We start from the raw sequence: 8,259 nt of genomic DNA on the forward strand, positions 1-8,259 counted from the left end.
TTTTGCACGGGTATTCACTGTCGAGGACACTAGTAACTTACCAGTTCTTATTACTAATTCAACATCGTCTATAACTAATATATATATAACTGAAGCTGATGTTTTGCAAAGCCTAGCTAAGCTCAAAATAAATAAATCACAGGGCCCTGATGGCATCTTACCTATAGTGTTAAAAGAGATGAGGGATATTATTTGCCGACCCTTAACATTACTGTTTCAAAAATCCTTATCTGAAGGTGTGGTACCTTCTGATTGGAAGCATGCCAACATAACGCCCATTTTCAAAAAAGGGGATAGAAGTAATTTGTCAAACTATAGGCCAATCAGTCTAACTTGTATAACTGGTAAAGTTATGGAGGCTATAATCAAAGAGAAAATGGTAGATTACCTGGACTCAAATAACATTTTGAGGGATAGCCAGCATGGATTTAGGAGAGGTAGATCCTGTTTAACAAATCTGTTGGAGTTTTTTGAGGAAGCTACTCAGGAAGTTGATGATAAGAAGGCCTATGATGTCATCTATTTAGATTTCCAAAAGGCTTTTGATGTTGTTCCCCACAAGAGGCTCTCACTTAAACTCAAAGCGACAGGTATTTTAGGAACTGTAGCGACTTGGATTGATAACTGGTTAACGGATAGGAAGCAGCGAGTAGTTATAAGAGGCTCGATGTCACAGTGGGCCTGCGTTCATAGTGGGGTACCGCAGGGTTCAATTTTAGGACCACTTTTGTTCCTAATTTACATAAATGATATAGACACCAATATATACAGTAAACTGGTGAAATTTGCAGATGACACCAAGGTGGGTGGTGTAGCAGATACTGAACTAGCGGCTCAGCAGCTACAGCGGGATCTTAATTTAATTAGTGACTGGGCTGACACCTGGCAGATGAAATTTAACATAGACAAATGTAAGGTACTCCATGTAGGGAGCAGAAATATAAAGTACAGGTATTTTATGGGACCTACTGAAATAAAGGTAGCTGATTATGAGAAAGACCTTGGTGTGTATGTTGATGCTTCCATGTCTCATTCTCGCCAGTGTGGGGAAGCAATAAAAAAGGCCAATAGGATGTTGGGGTACATCTCCAGGTGTGTGGAGTTTAAGTCAAGGGAGGTAATGCTAAGATTATACAATTCCTTGGTGAGACCTCACCTAGAATATTGTGTACAGGTTTAGTCACCATATCTTAAAAAGGACATAGCGGCCTTAGAAAAGGTGCAGCGTAGGGCCACAAGAATGATTCCTGGTCTTAGAGGAATGTCATACGAGGAAAGGTTATTTGAGCTAAATCTGTTCAGCCTCAAGCAAAGGAGACTGAGGGGGGACATGATCCAGGTCTATAAGATTCTAACAGGTTTGGATGCTGTTCAACCGAATAGTTACTTCAGCATTAGTTCAAATACAAGAACTCGTGGCCATAGGTGGAAATTAGCGGGAGAACATTTCAAACTGGATTTAAGGAAGCACTTCTTTACACAGCGTGTAGTCAGAGTATGGAATAGTCTTCCTGATAACGTAGTGCAAGCTGAATCCTTGGGTTCCTTTAAATCAGAGCTAGATAAGATTTTAACAACTCTGAGCTATTAGTTAAGTTCTCCCCAAGCGAGCTCGATGGGCCGAATGGCCTCCTCTCGTTTGTATAGTTCTTATGTTCTTATGTTCTTATGTTCTTAATGTTCTGAAATGGAGAATATCCGCGCGATCTGCAGCTTGCCTGAAGCCCACACACAAGCTGTCAGAGAGGAGAGATGGCGAGGCTCCGTGGAACAGCCTGGAAACAGAAGGAGCCTCATCGGGCTCATCTGAAATGCCTCGACAGGCTGGGAGCATAAGAGCGTGATTGATCTTTGAGGTAACATCATTATGTTATTTGAAAACCTGTATATATTGATTTCAGGAACCTGGATTTACTCAAGGATAGTTCAATGTGTTAGTGTAAGATCCCAGATGTTTTTAAACCAGTATATTTGTATGAAAAATGTTCATTTTGGTTGAGTGGCATTGTGGCTCAGTGAGCAGTGCTGTTGCCTCACACTTGGCTCAGATGTCACCTCTGCTCTCTGTGTGTGGATTTTGCATATTCTCTGTATCATGTGGCCTTTCACTGGGTAGTCTAGCTTCCTGCTGCAGCCGAAGATGTATAGTTAATTGGTGTCTCTAAGTTGCCAGTAGAATGTGTGTGTGTGTGTGTGTGTGTGTGTGTGTGAAAATGTCCCCAAAGTGTGGTAAAACCTGAAACTTCCTTAATTTTGGGGGTATTTTTCAGGTTCCCAACTGGATGCCCTTAGTTTTATAAAAATCTGTAAATGCAATCAAAAAAGTAAAAATGCCAAAATATTTTAAGTATTTTGTTTGGTTACTTATGGTTAAGGTTGTCATGAGTGGTTTTTCCTATAGAAATGAATGGAAGGTTCCCAGTTAGATAGATGTATGTGTGTGTGTGTATATATGTGTATATGTGTGTGTGTGTGTATATATGTGTGTGTGTGTGTGTGTGTGTGTGTATATATGTGTATGTGTGTGTGTGTGTGTGTGTACCCAGTGATGGACTGGCATCCCCTCTAGACTCTGCCTTGGCCCTGTGCCCTCTGCTGTCCAGAATGACTTCCAGGCTCCCCTGTGACCAAAAGCAAGATAAGCACTTTGAGGATTGATGAAGTTCTGTTTTGCACATTTCAAAGTGGCTTATAATTCAAAACATAATGAACCTTTTAATTTTTCTTTCCTTCTGGGAATTTTGCAAATAGATATACAAACTTCCCAGGTTAAAAAGGTGGATAATTTGCCTGTTTACAGTAAAGCCTTGACACTTACAGCTGGGGAGTTCATTTTCAGGACAGATGAAGATGGTAATAGAGACAGTTCTCACTACGGCCGCAAAGCAACAATCAGCCAAAGAAAAACGGCGCCGTGATGATGAAGACTTCACAGGCGGCTTTAACATCACCAGGCTTTGATTACAACACCGGTTTCCTTAAAAGGACATTTTTGTTCCATAAAAGAACAGAACTTTTTAACACAAACCATGTAAATATAGCGTTGAATGTCATACTGCACGTAGGGAATGTTTAAACTTTACGTATAACTTGCAGAAAGAGTGGGCTTGATGGAGCAAATCCAAAATGTTTCAGCTGCTTGAACCATGAACCACTGCAGCAGTGTGCAGGGGGTGGAATGGGATTGGACTTCTGAGAACCGAGATTCTCCCCATGTTTCCTGTAACGGACCTGGACTCTGGGAAAAGGACGCAAGTCTGTCATTTCAAACCAGAATGAGGTGACGAGTGAGGTTTTGGGGGGGACTGGGTCACAGAGGTAGCCTTTCCCTGTGTCGAAGGGAGGATGTTTATTTATCTGTCATACATCATCTGGGACCAACCGAGCCCCCCAAGCTAAAGAGGCCCACGGGCAGGACAGCCACGTGTTCGGGAAACGCGCGGCGGCTCACATCCACGGCTTTGGGGCAAATCTTTCCGGAAACACGTCCACACTCATTACGTCTGACTGGGTGAAGTGTTTGGGTTCAGAGAAAAATACTGACGGGCGTAATCACTGGGATCGGAGCTTTGTTTACGACATGTTCATTTTCAGGCTCCGTGAGTTCTGAGCTTAATTTGTCAGGCGGCCCTCCGAGTTCACGGGCCTGAAGCGGATCCAGGCAGACCCCCCCCACCACCCCGCACCTGCAGTATGGGTACCATGGGACCCAAAGATAAACATTTGTGTCTTTTGTGAAACCTTGAAACACTAATTGGCTCATTTCTCAATAAAACATGCTTACTGAAAGAAAAAACAGAAAAATGCTATTGTTATCATCTGCGTAGTTTTGCTGTCTTTCCTTGCCTTGTGTTTTATCGGAACCAGCAACCTGTCAACAAGTTGATATCTGTGTTTAAGGTGACCTTGGGTTTGCAGCATGAATTATGCAAGGTGACGTCATAGTCTCACCTTAGCCCCTCCCCTATTCAGGACATGGAGTGTTTAGCATGATCTGGCTGTAAAAATAAACACCCAACACGGTGACCTTGTGCAGATTCCCCTTGGGGCCCCTGACCTGAACAAGGACATAGCAGACCCAGCAAAAATAATTGACCCAAGAGAGAATTTCACTCATGCGGTTTTGTGAGTCAGCGTGACATAATGACACTCATCCAGGCAGTGATTGGTATAGAATGCATTAGCTGTACATTAGCACTAGCTCAGTCATCGTGAATTTATACATCGTTAGCACCTGTGATATCACTGATATTTGCCATGTTGCAACCGGCATTTTGTTTTTACTTCCACTGCCCTGTTGCTATGGTTACATAATCGAGTACGAGTACCGTTATCACAAACCTCCAGGGTTTGGGGTTTAGATCCCACCCTTCCTTTGTGTGTGTGTGGAGCTTGTAATGTGTGACTCGATGCACGTATATGCCGTGTGACGGAGTGGCATCCCCTCCAGACTGCGGCCCAGCCTTGTTCTCTCCAAGGAAAGGGAGTTACTGAGCTTCTGACCTCTGTAGGGACACATGGGAAAATTCTAGTACTTTGTCTGTCCCCTCTGGCACTGTGTTCCCTCATGACATGACCTCAGAATATCATTGTCCTCTGTCGAATTAATGCACAAAACTCTGAGTGTTGACATTATAAGACAGCAAAAAACCGGAGGCTCTCCTTTGTTACTCATTCAGTGCTCTATCGGGTCTGTCTCTGTATTTTGCACAGTGTTTAAATAATGTCCAGGGTCAGTTTACATTCACGCATCTTGTTCTCTATCTATTACATAAGTAATTACATAACAAAGTGGTATACTGATACTGTAAAAGTTGATGCCTAAGAATAACAATGTAATTATCACAAATCAGAACAGAAATCGGTGGCGAGTAGAAAAGAAAAGTGTAGGTCCTTTGATTGCAAGGAGCCTATCGTGGTTGGCAGTCAGACCATCAGCCAAGCGGAGATCATCTGTAGAAATAGTACCCAACAGCCACAGAGTACTGTGGGGTTCTCATCGGGAGCCAGCTAGCAGTTACCAGGCCATTTTCCATCTGTTTTGTAATTGGTTAGTAGGACCACAACGATTAGAAAACTTCATTCATGTGTGGGCACTGGACTCTGTCAAAATTCATGGTCTAATGGCATCCGGTAAAAGCAGGGTAGGGGATTAATACCCCCTCTGCCTCATTTACACGGATGTGACAGCTAAATGAAGCAGGTGCTTATTGTAGATTCTGGATGATTAACGGTTCTTCAGACTGTAATTTTGTTCTCATTTCATGCCAGTGAAAGAGGGATTTGATTGCATGGCACCAGTCACTGTAAGACAGTGCAGTGCCTCATTTAACAATAATGAAACTTCAATGTATGTCACATAACAAGCACCTGTCTTGGAGTCACGCAATGACGTGCGAAGATAGAATTATTGCATGTCACTTAAATGTAAACTCACACTTTCCCAAAGTTTTTTGATGACTTTTGATTACTGTACAGCACCCCTCTGTCTGCCCTTGACAGTTTCCATTTAATGATGATGTAGATCCCTTCATCCATTTTCTTAAATCTCCATGCCAGCTGTTCTCAACTTTTCAGCCACCCAGCAAGGTAACGTACACTGGGCAACAACACCACACTCAGTATCCTTTGTAAGGGACCTCATTATTCACGAGACAAAGAAGGAATCTGTAAGTGACAGACATTTATAAACGGGTGAAGTGCCACAACTAAACCAAGATTAGATGCAAAAGGTCAAATACGATTCACAAGAGGCCTGACAAATATACAAACGTCTGCATTCGTATTGCCTGTCATCTGCCTGATGCCTCTTATCTGATCCAGTACCGTAAAGGGCACAGGAGCCCCTTAACCACATTACACTGTAAAGGCTATTATTGGAGGGGGTAGTAAGAACGAGTCCAGCGGCCCTGAGTGACAGAGGCTCTAGAAAATTCAGAACAGTTGGATTGGTCTTGATTAATTTTGATATGCTTTCATGGGGCCCAAAATCTCTAGCGGAGCCATCTACTCTAAGAAATGGTTCCGGTATATCCATGGCCAACACTGCAAAGAATAATTGGTATGCAGTGGTGACCAGTTAGTGAACTCATAGCAAATGCATTTAGGTCACATTAAAATCTGTTATTCCCACAGTGAGGATTTTATAGTCTGGTGTACGTTTGTAGGTGCCAAGGCCTCTAGATGTCACTGTTTGCTAGAAGATTTTTGTGTCACCTTTCTCCAGTTTTATGACCCAGTAGCTAACTGTGCTTTATGCATCTCTGAGGTTTCACCAATAAGGGCATATTTGTACCTCATTGGTCAAGCAGAGCCAATAGTCAGTGTAATAGGCCTATACACCCATATTTTAAATGCACAGTTCTAGCTCCACTACTGAATGTATGATAAGTATCATGTACTTGGCTTGTTATTCAATTCTGATGACTGTAGTGGGACAGGAAGAAACAAATTAACATACCAGAGAGAGGCTAATCCTGGACTACAAACAAAGCCTCAGTGACTTAATTCATTAGACACGCAAAATATTTTTGTTTCATGCTTTGGTGTAAACCTGGGATCCTGAGAGGGATGAGATGATACACTTTATATAACCACATCCCTTTACGGATCCATCTTTCTATATTATCCAGCGGCGGGAGCAAAGAGCCACGCCAGGTAGCCAGTCCATCACAGGATGCACACAGATGCACAAACGTAACCATAACTCAAAGTGCGAATTACGACTAATTATGTATTTATCTATACTGTATATCTGAAATTTATTGTCTCAAAAATAAAACTGCCGTTCTTAAAGTGCAGAAAATGTTGGCTAACATTAATAACTACACCTAAATTTCAATAAAAAAGCAAAAAAATAAAACCCATAAACAAAAGGATAAAATTTTATTTTATTGCATGTGAGTAATGCTTTCAACATAAGATTTTCTCATCTGATACAATAGCAACATAAAAAGTAACATGGAATTTTCCTGAAATCTTTTTTATTGCAAAGCCTAAAATTAATCAGCAAATCTGGATGTACTTTTATTTTTGTCAAATTAGACTGGGAATGTTACTTTTGATACATACAAATAGAAAATCAAAGGTTTAAATATTAGGTTTGCATAATTACAAGCTCTCCATTCTCACCTTGTCGATACACTCTGAATCACATGCAACAGGTACGGTCCGTGGAGCTATCATGTATCTACAGGTACCAATTTACAGATTTACTCAGAATAGAGTACCTTCTCGTTTTGTAACAAATATTCCACTTCATCTTCATTCTACTAAAGGGCAAAGCTGGCAAAATATTACATATTAAAACCACAAAACATTTGACCTAGATCTCCGTGGATAACACAGCTTTTCCTACGGTTTACTCACCCCAGGGATCATAGAAGTCTGACAACTTGATTAAACAAACATTTGAATTTATACAGTAATGGCAAAAAAAGAATGTATTCAGTCAACATACTTGGATAATATTACTGTAGGATTTTCAGCCAGTCAAGTCCCTGCAAAATATCGGATTAGATTATAACGGCGTGTGCGATCATAAAAGCCACACTGACCCATATCTAGGTGCTTCATTCATGATGTTCCATGAATTTCTGTGACGTGAAAACAAGTGATTTTCTGCACACACAACATGCAGTGATCTGAGTAAACAAGCCCCTGTCTCAGTAAGTGTGGTCTGTATGTAAAATGTAACAAATGAACATTTCTAGACCAAGAAGTCATAGAAGAGTCTTCAGTCTCTTCAGAACATTTCCGATTGTTAATCAAATTTCCCATCTACATATACACACACAATCCTCTTTTTTGTGCCACCCTAAACAAAATTATATGGGAATCAGTTTAAAAGCCTGTGGCACTCTTCTGAATCAGCTAACTATTGCGTTGCATAAGGAGGCATCGGCAATGCATTCATTTTCAGTGCACAAACATTCATTACATATTTAATAAAATATAGAAATATTTCATTTTGAAAATACCACAATATGCAAACTGTAAACTGTGACTTTCAAATCTTCATTTAGGATCTTCTGAAGCAGTCCGATACGATTTAAAAATGAAAAAGGCAGAACTTTAAAAACGATCTCCAAAATCTTAATAGTTAGAATAATTTAAACACATCCAAAGGTTTAGCTCAGGCATACAAACACTAAGAGTATTAATAAAAGAAATAAAACGTGTCAAATACACAGTCTATACAAACGTTACTATATATATATATAAACCATCAACGTTTAAATAAGTTTGCTCTAGATCGTT

The sequence above is a fragment of the Paramormyrops kingsleyae genome, chromosome 19, assembly GCF_048594095.1.
Source record: "Paramormyrops kingsleyae isolate MSU_618 chromosome 19, PKINGS_0.4, whole genome shotgun sequence".
In the NCBI taxonomy this organism is placed as follows: domain Eukaryota; kingdom Metazoa; phylum Chordata; class Actinopteri; order Osteoglossiformes; family Mormyridae; genus Paramormyrops; species Paramormyrops kingsleyae.